At 42.8% G+C, this 16,540-nt stretch overlaps 1 protein-coding gene across 3 annotated transcripts in view; it reads right to left on the bottom strand.

The window, feature by feature from the left end:
- The window catches only part of LOC144696086 (beta-1,3-galactosyl-O-glycosyl-glycoprotein beta-1,6-N-acetylglucosaminyltransferase-like), an 89,753-nt gene that overhangs the window by 32,897 nt on the left and 40,316 nt on the right, over positions 1-16,540 (bottom strand). The window contains exon 1 of one of the 3 annotated variants that reach the window (XM_078567344.1): positions 2,562-2,667. The exons of 1 other annotated variant lie outside the window; for it this stretch is intronic. The gene's annotated coding sequence lies outside the window, so the exon portion shown is untranslated. Of the gene's footprint in view, positions 1-2,561; positions 2,668-16,540 lie in introns of those variants that run through there. One more of the 3 variants, XM_078567354.1, reaches the window with a different exon arrangement.

Genomic DNA, 16,540 nt, shown 5'->3' with positions numbered 1-16,540 from the left:
TCCACCAATTTGCATTTGGGGTGCCACTATGCACGGACCAAGCAGTAACCTTGGTCATTTGCCTTAATTCTGGCTTTTTATATTGTTTTTAGTTGGGGATCTGCTTGCTTTTCTAAACTTAGGCTATCAGGTATGTGAAACAGTCCATACATGGAAGGATGGTGACACTATGCTGAGATGGAAGGGTGGGAGACTCCCAAATGAAGGACGGGCCAGATCAAAGAGCTATTAAAGCCTTAAATATGGACAATGTGTCTCCAGTTAACAGCATACACACCCACTGCACTTTTTTATGACAATGAGGCGTCTAAGTTTCCTGCTCTGGGGTGGCAGGACATTTAATTAACATATTTAAATTAGGCTCCCACAGTGCAATTGGGAGACTGCCTTAAAATTCACTGTTGCTGCACAGGTTTCCAGGGGTCTGAAAGTTTAGCAGTGAAAGAAAGCTTGGAGCTGCCAACTCTACAGGTACCTTTCTCAGCACTCCTTGTGAGGGAGACCTGCTTCCTCAGGCCTCAACAAGATTTCAGTCTTTTCATTCCTGATCAATGGCATCATTTTCTCCCATCTTAAATCATAATTTCTCTCCCTCCCAGCTATGATCACTGACCTTACCTCCTCCCAGCCACAAACACAGGCCTCTCTGACCTCCCTCTTGCCAGTCACCAGCTCCAAGGGTCTCCTGCTGCAGCACTCTGATATTGATGGCCCCTCCGAGCTGCCAGGCAAGCTGTCAATTTGACTGGCTGCTAGGCGGGAAACAAAACAGGGTTAAGTTTGGCAGGACTTCCAGATCTCTGGCCTTAATAAGTTCTTCAGCCATTTTCAGCCTCTCCCGCACCCTCCCGAAAGTGAACTCCAATTATTGAGCTTTGATGAAAGGTCGACAATCTGAATTAATAACTCTTTCTCTCTCCACAGATGCTGCCTGACCTGCTCAGTATCTCTAACATTGTCTGCTTTTATTTTACGCATTCGAGTGTTGTAGTGGGGTTTGAATGTTAATGAAGAAGTAACAGACTTGTATTGCTGTCATGGTGGACAGTGCTGAGCAGGTGGCTTGTTTGAAGGCTGAATGAAGGGTGACTTAGTTCAGTGAATCCCATTGAGCATGATTCAGAAAGGCAACCAGAAAGGCATGTTCCTTCCAGTTCAATGATAACGTGGAAACTAACCTCAAAGCCCAAGTTGGTCGAATTCACAGGAAACAGATGACAGCCAATATGGCTTTCATTTCTACATGCAGTTAGACAGCCTTGGTTCACTTCATAAACCAGTGACAGCTGAATTTTATTGTGTTCTCAGTATCACACGAGTGATATCATGTTGGTTGCAGAACTAATTTCTTCTATAAATGAGTCTAACAACATTTTGAAATGCATTGAAGTGAGTATAGGATATAGCCCTTCTAGTGTTGAAAGGCATTGAAGGTCTCTTGAAAGGATGTGAAATACTGAAACTGCAATAAAACTTTTAATATTTCAGCATTTATTATACTTTCCAGTATTATATTATAAGAGGGGGAAATTGCTTTCTGTCATATCAGCCACCTGCTACTTATCTCTTTACTACTTTACCTACTTTATGTCATAATACCATCATCTTATTTACTCTTTCATTCAGGGCAGATTTTTTTTTTTATTTGTCCATGGGATGTGGCTAGGCCAGGATTTATTGTCCATTCCTAATTGCCCTTGAGAAGCTGATAGTGAGCTGCCTTCTTGAACCACAGCAGCCCTTATGTTGTAGGCAAATCACAGTGCTGTTAGGGAGGGAGTTCCAGGATTTTGACCCAGCAACAGTGAAGGAACGGCAATAAGTTCCAAGTCAGGATAGTGTGTGGCTTGGAGGGGAACTGGCAGGTATTGGTGTTCCCATGCCTCTGCTGCCCTTGTCCTTCTAGGTGGTAGAAGTCGAGGATTCGGAAGGTGCTGTCGAAGGAGCCTTGGTGAGTGACCACAGTGCATCTTGTAGATGGTACACACACTGCTGCCACTCTATGCCACTGGTGGAGGGAGTGAATGTTTCATATGGTGGATGGGGTGTCAATCAAGTGAGCTGCTTTGTCCTGGATGTCCAGGAAGAAGCACACTCGAGCTTCTTGAGTGCTGTTGGAGCTGCACTCATCCAAACAAGTGGAGAATATTCCATCACACTTCTGACTTGTGCCTTGTAGATGGTGGCCAGGCTTTGAGCAGTCAGGATGTGAGTTACTCGCCGCAGGATTCCCAGCCTCTGACCTGTTCTTGTAGCCACAGTATTTAAAAAGCTGGTCCAGTTCGGTTTCTAGTCAATGGTAATCCCCAGGATGTTGATATAGGGGGATTCAGCGATGGTAAGGCCATTGAATGTCAAGAAGAGATGGTTAGATTCTCTCTTGTTAGAAATGGTCATTGCCTGGCACTTGTGTAATGTGAATGTTACTTGTCACTTATCGGTCCAAGCCTGAATGTTGTCTAGGTCTTGCTGCATATGTACACGGACTGCTTCAGTATCTGAGGAGTCTGTGAATGGTGCTGAACATTGTGCAATTATCAGTGGGCACCCTCACTTCTGACCTTATGATGGAGGGAATATCATTGATATAACAGCTTAAGGTCGTTGGGCCTACTCATTACCGTGAGGACCTCCTGCAGCGATGTCTTGGGACGGAGATGATTGACCTCCAACAACTACAACCATCTTCCTTGCTAGAAATACACAGCATATCTGTCAATATCTGATGAGAAAAGACAGATAAATGCTTTGATCACCCTTTTGTTCGCTGACCTGCACTGGCTTCTGGAATACCAAAGCATCAATTTTAAAATTTGCATTCTTGTTTTCAAATCCCTCATGGCATTGTCCCTCCCCATCTCTGCAATCACCTCCAGCTCTACAATCCTCCAAGGCCTCTGCATTCTTCCAATGCTGGCCTCTTGAGCATTGCCCACTTTCCTCAAACCACCCTTGTCAGCTATGCCTTCAGTCGTGTAGACCCTAAGCTCTGGAATACCCTCCCAAACACGCTGCCTTTCCCTCTCCTTTAGGACACTGTTTATAGGCCACTTCTTTGATCAAGCATTTGGCCATTTATCCTATTATTTCCTTCTTTGGCTTGGTGTCAGTTTTTATCTGATTATGCGCCTGTGAAGCACCTTGATGTGTTTAACTACTTTAACGAACATACGAATTAGGAGCAGGAGTAGGCCACTTGGCCCCTCGAGCCTGCTCCACCATTCAATAGGATCATGGCTGATATGAATGTAACCTCAGCCCCACATTATGGCACTATATAAATGAAAATTCTTCTTGTTGTTGTTGACTGGAAATATTTCATTTACAGATGGGTGTTGTTATGTGCTGTACATTTTGCTTAGCTTGCCGAACTTTGCAAGCCAGTGCATTATGGGATCAAGAATCCATTTTGTTTGTTAGTTCAGTTGGTGAAGTAAAATAAAGTGGAAGCTGCAATGTTCAATCACTTCCACGCCTACATGTGTATTGGTTAATCTTTGAAAAATTATCATCAATATCAGTATTAAAATGTAACAGATATTATTTAGAAGGTCAGCAAGTATGGGTTGGGACTCTTATTGCAACATTGGGGAACATGAGGAAACTGTAACTCCGAGTCACTGCTGATAGTGAACGATTACAGTAAACCACTGAAGAAAATGTGAGATAAAAATTATCAGTGGTAGCACCAAAGTATTTACATAGAAACTAAGAGCAGGAGTAGGCCATTCGGCCCTTCGAGCCTGCTCCACCATTCATTATGATCATGGCTGATCATCCAACTCAATAGCCTGCTCCCGTTTTCTCCCCATATCCTTTGATCCCTTTCGCCCCAAGAGCTATATCTAACTCCTTCTTGAAAGCATACAATGTTTTGTTCTCAACTACTTTCTGTGGTAACCCTGTCTAGTCCTGTTAGAATTTATAGGTTTCTATGAGATCCCCCCTCATTCGTCTGAACTCCAGCGAATATAATCCTAATCGACTCAATCTCTCCTCATATGTCAGTCCCGCCATCCCAGGAATCAGTCAGGTAAACCTTCGCTGCCTCTATAGCAAGTACATCCTTCCTCAGATAAGGAGACCAAAATTGCACACAATATTCCAGCTGTGGTCTCACCAAGGCCCTGTACAATTGCAGCAAGACATCCCTGCTCCTATACTCGAATCCTCTCGCTATGAAAGCCAACATACCATTTGCCTTCTTTACCGCCTGCTGCACCTGCATGCTTACTTTCAGCGACTGGTGTACAAGGACACCCAGGTCTCGTTGCACATTCCCCTCTCTCAATTTATAATAATAATAAATTATTATTATAATAATTTATAATAATCTGCCTTCCTGATTTTGCTACCAAAATGGATAACCTCACATTTATCCACATTATACTGCATCTGCCATGCATTTGCCCCACTCACTCAGCTTGTCCAAATTACACTGAAGCATCTCTGCATCCTCCTCACAGCTCACCCTCCCACCAGCTTTGTGTCATCTGCAAATTTGGAGATATTACATTTCATTCCCTCATCTAAATCATTAATATATATTGTGAATAGCTGGGGTCCCAGCACCGATCCCTGCGGTATCCTACTAGTCACTGCCTGCCATTTGGAAAAAGACCTGTTTAATCCTACTCTTTGTTTCCTGTCTGCCAACCAGTTTTCTATCCATCTCAATACACTACCACCAATCCCATTCGCTTTAATTTTACATGCCAATCTCTTATGTGGGACTTTGTCGAAAGCCTTCTGAAAGTCCAAATAAACCACATCCACTGGCTCCGCCTCATCAACTCTACTAGTTACATCCTCGAAAAATTCCAGTAGATTTGTCAAGCATGATTTTCCTTTCATAAATTCATGCTGACTGTTTGATTCTGCCACTGTTTTCCACGTGCTCAGCTATTAAATCTTTTATAATGGACTCTAGAATTTTCCCCACTACTGACGTCAGGCTGACTGGTCTATAATTCCCTGCTTTCTCTCTGCCTACCTTTTTAAATAGTGGGGTTACATTAGCTGCCCTCCAATCTGTAGGAACTGTTCCAGAGTCTATAGAATCTCAGAAGATGACCACCAATGCATCCACTATTTCTAGGGCCACTTCCTTAAGTACTCTGGGATGTAGATTATCAGGCTCCGGGGATTTATCGGCCTTCAATCCCATCAATTTCCCCAACACCATTTCCCTACCAATACTGATTTCTTTCAGTTCCTCCCTCTCACTAAACCCTGTGTTCCCCAACATTTCTGGTATGTTATTAGTGTCCTCCTTTGTGAAGACAGAACCAAAGTATCTATTTAGTTGGTCAGCCATTTCTTTGTTCCCCATTATAAATTTCCCCCATTTCTGACTGTAAGGGATTGACATTTGTCTTCACCAATCTTGTTCTCTTCACATACCTATAGAAACTTTTACAGTCAGTTTTTATGTTCCCTGCAAGCTTACTCTCGTACTCTGTTTTCCCCTCCTTAATTAATCCCTTGGTCCTCTGCTGAATTCTAAACTGCTCCCAATCCTCAGGTCTGTTGTTTTTTCTGGCCAATTTGTATGCCTCTTCCTTGCATCTAATACTATCTCTAATTTCCTTTGCAAGCCATGGTTTGGCCACCTTTCCTGTTTTACTTTTGTGCCAGACAGGAATAAACAATTGTTGCAGTTCACCCATGCACTCTTTGAATGTTTGCCATTGCCTATCCACCGTCATCCCTTTAAGTAACGTTTCCCAATCCATCATAGCCAACTTGCGCCTCATAGCATCATAGTTTCCTTTATTAAGATTCAAGACCCAAGTCTCAGAATCAACTCTCCATCTTGATGAAGAATTCATATTCTGGTCGCTCATCCCCAAGGGGCCTCGCACAACTAGATTGACAATTATTCCTTTCTCTTTACACAATACCCAGTCGAGGATGGCCTGTTCTCTCGTTGGTCCCTCAATGTATTGGTCCAGAAAAACACCCCGTATACACTCCAGGAATTGCTCCTCTACGGTATTGTTATTAATTTGATTTGCCCAATCTATCTGCATATTAAAGTCACCCATAATTACAGATGTTCCTTTATTACATGTGTCTCTAATTTCCTGTTTAGTGCCATTCCCAACATCACCACTACAGTTTGGGGGTCTATATACAACTCCCACTAATGTTTTTGCCCCTTAGTGTTTCTCAGCTCTACCCAAACAGATTCCATATCGTCAGAGCTAATATCTTTCCTCAATATTGCGTTAATTTCCTCTTTAGCCAGCAATGCAACTCCACCGCCTTTTCCTTTTTGTCTGTCCTTCCTAAATACTGAATACCCCTGGATGTTCAGTTCCCATCCCTGGTTACCCTGCAGCAATGTCTCCGTAATCCCGACTATATCATACCTGTTTACATCTATTTGCGCGGTTAATTCATCCACTTTATTGCGAATGCTCCTCGCATTAAGGCACAAAGCCTTAAGGCTTGTCTTTTTAACATTACTTCTCCCATTCCCACTATTTTTCACTGAAGCCCTGTTTGATTCTTGTCCTTGATTTCTCTGACTATCACTTTTCTTATTCCGTTTTCTGTCTTTTGTTCTTGTCTTTGATTCCCCTTCCTCTGACTGCTTGCATAGATTCCCGTCAACCTGCCATTTTAGTTTAAACCCTCCCCAACCACTCTAGAAAATGTTCCCCCTAGGACAGTTTGTACTGGTCCCACCTCCCCCAGAACCGGTCCCAATACCCCAGGAGTCTGAAACCCTCCCCTACACACCATCTCTTCAGCCACGTATTCATCCAATATATACTGCTATTTCTACTCTGACTGGCACGTGGCACTGGTAGTAATCCTGAGATCACTACCTTTGAGGTCCTACTTTTCAACTTACTTCCTAACTCCCCTTTTTTTCTGCTTTTAGGACCTCATCCCTTTTTTTTACCTATGTCGTTTGTACCAATGTGCACCATGACCACTAGCTGTTCACCCTCCCCCTTCAGAATGTCCTCTAGCCGCTCTGAGACATCCTTGACTCTCGCACCAGGGAGGCAACATACCATCCTGGAGTCACATTTGCAGCCACAGAAACGCCTATCTACTCCCCTTACAATTGAATCTCCTATAACTACTGCATTCCCACACTTTTTACTCCTCCCCTGTGCAGCAGAGCCAACCGCGGTGCAATGAATTTGGCTGTTGCTGCTTTCTCCTGAGAGGCCATTCCTCCCAACAGTATCCAAAGCGGTATATCTGTTTTGCAGGGGAATAGCCACAGTAGATTCCTGCACTGCCTGCCCAGTCCTCTTGCTTTGCCTGGTGGTCACCCATTCTCTTCCTGCCTGTGGACTCTTAGCCTGCAGTGTGACCACCTCTCTATATGTGCTATCCACGATACTCTCCACCTCGTGGATGCTCCACAGTGTCCCCAGCCGCCGCTCCAGCTCCAAAACCCGGGCTTCCAGGAGCTGCAGCTGGAGACATTTCCTGCACACATGCTGGCCCTGGGCACTGGAAATGTGCCTGGCCTCCCACATAGAGCAGGAGGGGTACGCCACGGATTTGAGCTCTCCTGCCATGACTTACCCCTTTAAATTAAATTAAGCCTTTTGGAAGATACTTAATATCAATTACTCTCGGGCCCTTCTTCCCTGCTCCTCGTTGTTACAGATTATAGCCCCTACAAACGATGAACCACAAAATAAGACCATAAAAACTATAAGCAATAAAAGTAGTAAATGCTTACCCGGCCGTACTCACGGTACTCAAAGGATCACCTCGTTCCCTCCTCACCGAACTCCCTCAGTCACCCCTGCTCTCTCAGCTTCTCTTCAAATCCCGAATCCTCTCGCGCTCCTCTTCAACTCCCGACTCCTCTCACGCTCCTCTTCAACTCCCGACTCCTCTCGCGCTTCTCTTCAACTCCTGACTCCTCTCACGCTTCTCTTCAACTCCTGACTCCTCTCGCGGTCCTTTTCAACTCCCGGCTCCTCTCGTGTTTCTCTTCAACTCCCGACTCCTCTAGCACTTTTCTTCAACTCCCGGCTCCTCTCACGCTCCTCTTCAACTCTCGGCTCCTCTCGCGCTCCTCTTCAATTCCCAGCTCCTCTCGCGCTCCTCTTCCACTCCCGGCTCCTCTCACGCTTCGCTTCAACTCCTGACTCCTCTTGCGCTCCTTTTCAACTCCCGGCTCCTCTCGCACTCCTTTTCAACTCCCGACTCCTCTAGGTACTGCTGACTGTCCCAGAGTCCTCCTCTCACTCTCTCCTCTAGGTGCTGCTGACTGCCTATCCCAGAGTCCTCCTCTTGCACTCTACTCTAGGTGCTGCAGACTGCCTGTCCCACAGTCCTCCTCTCGCACTCTCCTCCTTTACATTCCTCAGCAAAATATTTTAGCAGTGGATATTTTAAGGCCACATTTTCAGAGCTAGCATGAAAACCTCTATTAACAGTTAGATTGCTTAATCTTTGGTTTGATAGCATGTGACAACAAAAAAGTAAGTATTGATAATGTCCAAAATCACTGGGAACGACTTGTACAGTCTCGTGCTGAAGAAATGTAGATAAGATTTTTGTCTTAGGGTGAATGGATGCTATAACATTAATAGCCATTTTAAAACAAAGAAAATAGCAATGGCAAAGCCAGGAAAGATAATTGTCAAGGTCTTCCTTATGTGTTGGGTTTGAGAAGTTAGGAATTCCTCTTTGAACCACACACTGTGTCGAATCTTGTTCCCTTTAAAAAATAGTCAAGAGTCAGAATCATTTCTGGGTTCCAACCTTGCACTGGCTGTCAGGTTGCCTGCCAGGGAGATCTTCCTGGACGTGACCAATCAAGAAACTGCTTCCAGGTCTACGTCTGATTAAGGACAGCAGGCAGATTCCTGAGGCCTGCAGTCTTGGAAGGATAGCAGAACCACAGCTAGAGGTGGGCACTGCCGCTGTAGAAGGGGGCATAAGAGGGCACCATATTGAGGCACTCCCTTAAGATGTAACAGCTATGAGCCACCCCTGTAGAGTGGAAACACCTCCACAGGATGGCTGGTGGCCATGGCTGTGGCCTGCTGATGCCTGCAGCTCTGGTGGACGGGCATCATGGGACCTCCAGCTGGTGGCTGGCATGTTGGTTCCAGGCACCTTCCAGACTTGGCCCTCAGAGGGGTACCAGTTCACTGCTGGGGAGATCCTGGCAGCGTATCCAATCAGCCCACAAATGGGCTGCTTGGTATGCAGATTGGCTATCACTGCTGCCAGGCAGAGCCTCAGTCAGATATGACCCACCTCAGGAAAGACTGCCTGGAGGAGGGAACATGTCGACACACTGGCCCAACGTCAAGTTTTGCGAAGTTCCTCCCAAGTCCACCTTCAGGCCTGCCCCTTCATGACTGGGAGGATTCCACCCACTGTGTGCACATTGTCGCAGATCTTCTCTTCCTCCCATCCTTTACAATAGTCTCAGAAACTGGTTCCTGACTTTAGAACTATTAACCTCACCAGAAAAGCTGTAAAAGTGCTCAAGCATTTTGTAAGGAAAATATATTTTTATTTCTGTTGGACTGTTGTAAATAACATATCTTTTTTATTTTCTATTGGACTGTGGATTAAAATTACAATGGCTGCAGCTTGAAGGGCTTGTCCACTGGAACAGGATTAGAGATATATACAATGATGCAGTCTTGGAACAGAGTGTGCCATGAAAGACAGAACAGTGCCAGAAAGGAGTCCTGGACCAAAGGAGCAGCCTGGCACAATGTTTTAATTAGCTACTGGCCAGGTGACCAGGTTTTGTGTGAGGGCAGTGCAAAATAGCTCCTAACCTGAAAGGAACGAAATATAAAACCTCTTTCCTGCGTGTGAAAGATTCTAGTCATTCCATGATAATAGCTAGCTGTTTTTTTTCTCCTCATATCTGTATAAGCAGCACTCTCTGAAAACCCCTGTCAAGAGCCAAAGGGGAAAATCACTGTTAGAGGCATTGAAAGGCAAGTGCTCAACCAGTGAGCTAAATACTGAAAGTGCTAGATGACCACCTTGTGTCATCACCGAGAACTGAAAGGAATTTGGAAGGCACTGATCAAAATCAACCCATTGAATCCTGTACTCTGGAACTGATGCTATTGAACTGTTTTATCCCACCATTAGAATCCATTTTTTGTATGTGTCTTATGTGTCGCATGTGTGTGTATGTGTGTGTGTATAGGGATTTAAGAAGGGGTAGAGTTTAAGTTATAGAGTTAGAAATGAGCAGTTTATATTTCTTTCTTTTATCATTGGTTAGCGACAGTTTGTTCAGTGAACAGTTATTTACTTATTAAGTTTACAAACCTGGTGCTGGTATTCTGTTAACCTAAATTAAACAGTTAGGTAGAATTGGGGCAATCTGGTGGTTTGGTCAAACTTTTCATTTGTCGCGGCTCAGGCAACAGTGGGGCTTGACATTACAGTGCACCATCCCCAGTGAATTGTGACAAAGTTTGGGGGCTCAGGTCTGGGGTATCTTGGAACAAAAGTCAACAATGATCTAGGTGTAGATTTAGTAAGTAAAAAGCTAAAAGGAAACACCAGGTTTGTACTGTCAAAAATAAGATGGCACTGCAAAGTACTAAAGCTTTCCTACAAGTGGAAAAGGTGTCCCTGACAATTCTACAAGGGATACCAAAAGCCAGGTTAATTGAATTGCCAAGTAAATTAAGAGCAGGATTGCCTTCCAAAGCTAGGAAGACAGAGATAATTGAAGAGATGGCACAGCATTTGAAATTGGAAGGAATACCCAAGAAACCGAGTTCTCCAAGGAATGGGCTCAAATTCAGTTGCAAATAAAAAAATTGGAACTATAGGCAGCAGAATATGAAAGACAATGGGCATTTCAAAGAAGGCTAGAAATGATGAAGTTAGAAAAGGAGGAAAGTTAAAAAGAGAGAGACTTCAAGCTTAAATTGCTGACAGTTAAAAAAGGGACCAGTAGGTGAAGCAGGACTTATTTCCAGACCAGAATCCAGTGGGGAGATGTTTAAATTTCTGTAAGCCCTTCCAAAATTTGAGGAAAGGGATGTTGAAGCATTCTTTATTTCATTTGAGAAGATAGCTAAACAGATGAACTGGCCAAAGGAAAACTGTCATTGCCCATGCATAGCAAATTGACAGGTGGAGCACAGGAAATTTATGCTTCACTGTCAGAGGACATTTCTAGGGATTATGGTGTGGTGAAAAAGGCCATTTTTAGTGCATATGAGTTGGTCCCTGAAGCATACAGACAAAAGTTTTGAAATTTAAGGAAACAGCAGGGACAAACTTACATTGAATTTGAAAGGATTAGGCAAAGTAGGTTTGACAGGTGGATACTAGCATTAGGAGTTGAGACTATCTATGAAGCTTTCAGAGAGACCATTTTCTTGGAAGAATTTACAGGGATTTCCTGCAAGTGGAAGAGATGTCCCTGACAATTTTACAAGGGATCCCAAAAGCCAGGTTAATCAAATTGGCAAGTAAATTAAAAGTAATAAGAGCCCATGTTGAAGACCAAAGGGTTGCAACTGCTAGACAGGCAGCAGTCATGGCTGATGATTATCAGCTGATCCATAAAACTAAATCTTTTTTCCATCACCCCCATAAATTTGAAAAGGATAGAAAGTGGGAGAGTGAAAGGAAGGCAAGTAGCCAGGGTAAAGAATGGATACCTGGGAATACCATCAGATCTCCTCCCCAGATCAGGAAGGAAGGTACTGAGGGCGGAGATGAAACTTGAAGGCCTAAGTGTTTCCATTGTAAAAAAGTGGGACACATTTTTTTCAGAATTCTGGAAGTTGTGTGGGAAGCCCATGAGACTTATTGGAATTTGTAAGAGTGAGTCTGAAAAGGGAACGCAAAAGGAAAGTGCCACAGATCAAATTGTAACTTTAACTACAAATAAGGGTCTGGAGGTAACCACTGCTGTGAATGCAGGTGAAATGAATAAGGTAGATGAGAGATTTAAAGGGTTTTTGTCTAAAGAAAAGGTAACCTCTTTTTCATCAAATGATGCAGCTAAACCCATAACTATATTAAGGGACACAGGAGCTATTCAAAACTCTTTTGCTGGGGAAGGGCCTAGTTTTCCCTCCAGAGAGTTCCATGAAAGCTAAAGTATTGGTAAACGGGATAACTGGAGAATATATCCCGGTTCCATTGTACAAAGTGCAATTGGAGTGTGATTTGTTGTCTGGATCGGTGGTTGTAGGAGTGGTTAAGAAATTATCCGTGGATGGAGTTGATTTATCCTGGGGAATGATTTGGCAGGAACGAAGGTTATAGCTTCGCCCATAAATATGGAAAGCCCAATGGAGCCTAAAGAGACGGAGCAGTTATAAGAGCAAGTTCCTGGTATTTTTCCATCGCATGTGGTGACCAGAGCAATGGCTAAACAAAATCCATCACCAGAGGTCAAAGGAATATCACGAGCAGGTGTTAGAGTAGCTGAAACTTTCTTTAAGGATGAGGCTAATTCAAAGGAAGTGTTTGGCATGTCTTCATTAATTGAGGCTCAGAAAGCTGATCCAGAGTTAAACAAGTTAACACAGTCAGCTCACACTAAAGCTGAGGTGGAAGAAGATCTGGAGTGCTATTACGTTAAAAATGGAGTTCTGATGAGGAAGTGGAGACACCTTCACAGACCTCTGGATGAGGAATGGGTGAGGCTGTTCATCAAATAGTGGTACCGCGCAAATATCGTAAGGAGATATTGCAAGTAGCACATGAAATCCCAATGGCAAGACATGTAAGAATATGGAAAACCCAAGCATCGATAAACAGGCATTTTATCTGGCCAAGATTTTATAAGAACGTAGTGCAATTTTGTAAAACGTACCATACATGTCAAGTAGTAGGTAAAAAGCCAAGCGGCCTTTGCATTTTTGGCGAAACCTTATGCACGGGCAGGATGAGGTTTCGACCAGTGATTAAAAAAAACAAAGACTTCTGGCACTCTTATTTAACATGTCCCTGCTCATGTGACAGAGTCACATGAGGGGACATGTTATCATTATTTTTCATTTCTTTATTTTGAGTCTTAAAAATCTTCAGCTTCCTGAGACAGCTCTGTGCCTCAGGGAGCTTTTACTGCGCGCACCTGTGCGAACTTCAGCGCTCACACTCTTCCCACCTCCACCCTGGCAGCGCTGAGCACTGCAGTGTGCTTTTCACACTGGCTGGCCGTTAACTGGCCAGCCATCATGAAATTGCTGTCAGGGCCCAATGGTGGGTGGCAGTTGGCTTTCCGATTGCTCCCGGGCCCGCGCTCAGCGCCCGCCTGATGAGGGCAAAATTCTGCCCAGTGTTGTGAAGGAGGCTTTTGTTGCTTGGCATGAGACTGACTGCGCAATGAAAAGAACAATAACAGTTGGATTTTCAAAGTTCAATATGCCTGCCGCATGCACATAAAGAATCAGGCTATTTCCATAAATTTCTCTGGGTTTGTAAAGTCATAGAGTTATCTCATTGGCTGAACAATAAAGTTTGAAATATGAATACGCAATTGAGTTCACTATCATTGGGTTAGAACGTTTACTGCTAAGTCTTTATGGATTTCATTTGCGTAACTCCAAATATATGCTGTGGAATGGGCAATCTTAATGCAAGGATGTTAGACCATTTTCCACATCGTAACTTAATATAGTTTTCTTGCAAAACTGCTAATGAGAAAATTTCAGCTTAGAAGTAAATTATTCATAAAGGTTTAAAAAACATTGGATGACTGCTGATACAAGGAAAATGAATGTATCGCTTGGAATCCAGGAACTATTTGTTCAATGTTAAGAAACTATCATATTTTTCATAATATTATTGGGGGATATTGTAAAATAGACTTATGTTTGTGTGTGTGGATGGTTCTGACTGCGTGGCTGACTTAATTAAATTAGAAACGGATAGACTGCAGGGTTGACATTATCAAAAGAGTTAGGTGTAAAAAGGCATGTGAAATGCTGATAAGTGAAATAGGGTAAAGTCTCAGCAATGTGAATGAAATTTGCATTTTAAGAAAAGTGGAGAGGTGTTTGGTTTTTCAAAGAGACACGGTAGGATGTTTACAACTAACAAGGTAAATAAGGCAGGTTAATACTTCAATTTTTCCCAAAAGTGCTGGCCATAATGACAACATAAAAGATTTCTATATTATGGGAAAAGTAAATTCCAAAGACATTTGGGAACAATGGGGTGTACAAAGCAAAGAAGGAAAAATATTTAAAGAAGGATGGATGGCTGTGTGTGGGTGGCCATTTAATATCTGAAAGGTATACCATGTGAAACAGACTTGGGGAAATGCCTCTAGCCACTTTGCAGAAGTCTGCTGCTCCAATAACCAAAGTTGTGTTAAAAGACTTTGGAATTTCACTACGATAAAAGCAAAATACTGTGGATGCTGGAAATCTGAAACAAAAGCAGAAAATGCTGGAAAAACTCAGCAGTTCTAACAGCATCTGTGGAGAGAAAAAAAAGAGTTAACGTTTCGAGTCTGTAAGACTCTTAAGTCACACGGACTCAAAACATCACCTCTGTTTTTTTTTTCACTCCACAGATGCTGTTAGACCTGCTGGGTTTTTCCAGCATTTTCTGTTTTTGTTTGGGATTCCACTGTTGAGTGGGCGCTTGTGGTAACTTTTCTGGATTGTCTATATAAATTTAGAATCTATTTTGGACTGTTGCCTTCAAGGGGGTGTATAATTGGAAGCCTGGTTAACTATGAATTTTGGGAATTGTTATAATATTAAGTAACTATGTAATTATAATCTTGTGTATGTGTTTTATTCTTTGCTTTTGTTAATACATGTTCTAATTTAATGTTTAAAATCTGTAAAGATGTTAGTGGACTCATTACTTCTGAATTCAGTGCACAAATCTTCACATAATAAATACAAATTGCAAAACTGTTGTGATAGCATGGCCAAATTTCCCTTGTGGATTTGCTCAGCCTGGCAAATACCACATTCTGAATCATAACAAAATTAGGGGCTCTTTGCGGGATATTTTAAAATTCCTTGATTGGCTTGCAGTTGGTAAATCTTAAATCTTAAGTAATTAAAGCTTAAATCTTAAGTAATCTTGGTAAATCTTAAGGCGATGAGTATAAGAACAACATTCAATTCAGGAGTTGGTGTGAGGGATTTTAAAGACTGCAAATCTGGCTTTAACCATTGCCAAGACTTTTGCCCCTCCCTTCCATTTGCTGATTCATATCTGCTTCTGGGGTGTTGCTTGTATCCCCTTCAGTGAAGACTGATGCAAAATATCTGTTCAATTCATCTGCCATTTCCTTGTTTTCCATTATCAATCCTCCAGACTCACCGTTTATAGGACCAACGCTCACTTTATTAATTTGTTTATTTTTAAAAATATTTATAGAAACTTTTACTATCTGTTTTCATATTTCTGGCTAGCTTTCTCTCGTGCTCTAATTTTTCTCTCCTTATTAATCTTTTAGTCATTCTTTGCTGTTCTTTATATTCTATCCAATCTTCTGGCTTTCCACCTATCTTTGCATAATTATATACTTTTTCTTTAAGTTTAATACTATCTTTAACCTTTCTAGTTAACCACGGATGGTGTGTCCATTCCTTGGACTTTTTCTTACTTGTTGGAATCTATCTATTCTGTGTATTCTGAAATGTCCCCTTAAGTGTTTGCCACTGCATCTCTATTGACCTATCCCTTAATCTAATTTGCCAATTTACTTTAGCCAGTACTGCTTTCATGCCCTCATAATTTCCCTTATTTAAGTTTAAAAACTTAGTCTTGGACCCACTCCTCGCTCCATCAAACTGAATGTAAAATTCTATCACATCATAGTCACTGCTGCATAGGGGTACCTTCACGATGAGATCATTAATTAACCCCAACTCATTGCAGAATACCAGGTCTAGCATAGCCTATTCTATGGTTGGCTCGCCTTGTTGGTAGGTGTCCAAGAGACGTCTCACCCCGAGCACTGCCAGCCCCAGCCCGCCTGCCACTACTCTGAGCCTTGCAGCCATCACCACCACCATGCACCCTGGGGTCATCAGCTCCCAAGCCTCCGCCCAGTGAGCCATTGGCAGCAAATACGCCAGGTTGTGGCCACCAGAACCATAGGTCAAGGCAGCGGTAGCGAACTCTGTGGATCATGGACAATGTTTGTAATGCAAAAATGGTTATTGTATAAACATTGGGAAAATCCTGAGATTTTCCATCAACATATGGGAAGGCTTGAAGTTCATGCAGAATATTGGCACCCCGCCCCTCACTCATCTTTTTGAGGACCACAGCACGGTGTGTTTCATTGTAAATCCATTTCATAGGACAGTGCTTATGGCTTCACCAGCCTCCTCCCAACCTTCTTCATCTAATGCCCTCAACATATCCCGCTATTCCTTCTGCCATTCCTCTTTGCTTCTCCTTAAATACATCTACATTGCCACAACTGCTCTTCGTACAGGCAATTTTCACATTGTAACCATTCTCAGGGTTTCTCCTCTTGGATTTATTAGTGACAATCATCTTTATTTCAATTAGTTTTGGTCTCACCTGCAAGTGGTAACATCCTCTCCACTTTTACCCTATAAAA

This window comes from Cetorhinus maximus, chromosome 2 (assembly GCF_964194155.1).
Source record: "Cetorhinus maximus chromosome 2, sCetMax3.hap1.1, whole genome shotgun sequence".
NCBI classification, from domain to species: domain Eukaryota; kingdom Metazoa; phylum Chordata; class Chondrichthyes; order Lamniformes; family Cetorhinidae; genus Cetorhinus; species Cetorhinus maximus.
The sequence above is the reverse complement of the archived record's forward strand: the minus strand, read 5'-3'. Positions and strand labels throughout refer to the sequence as shown.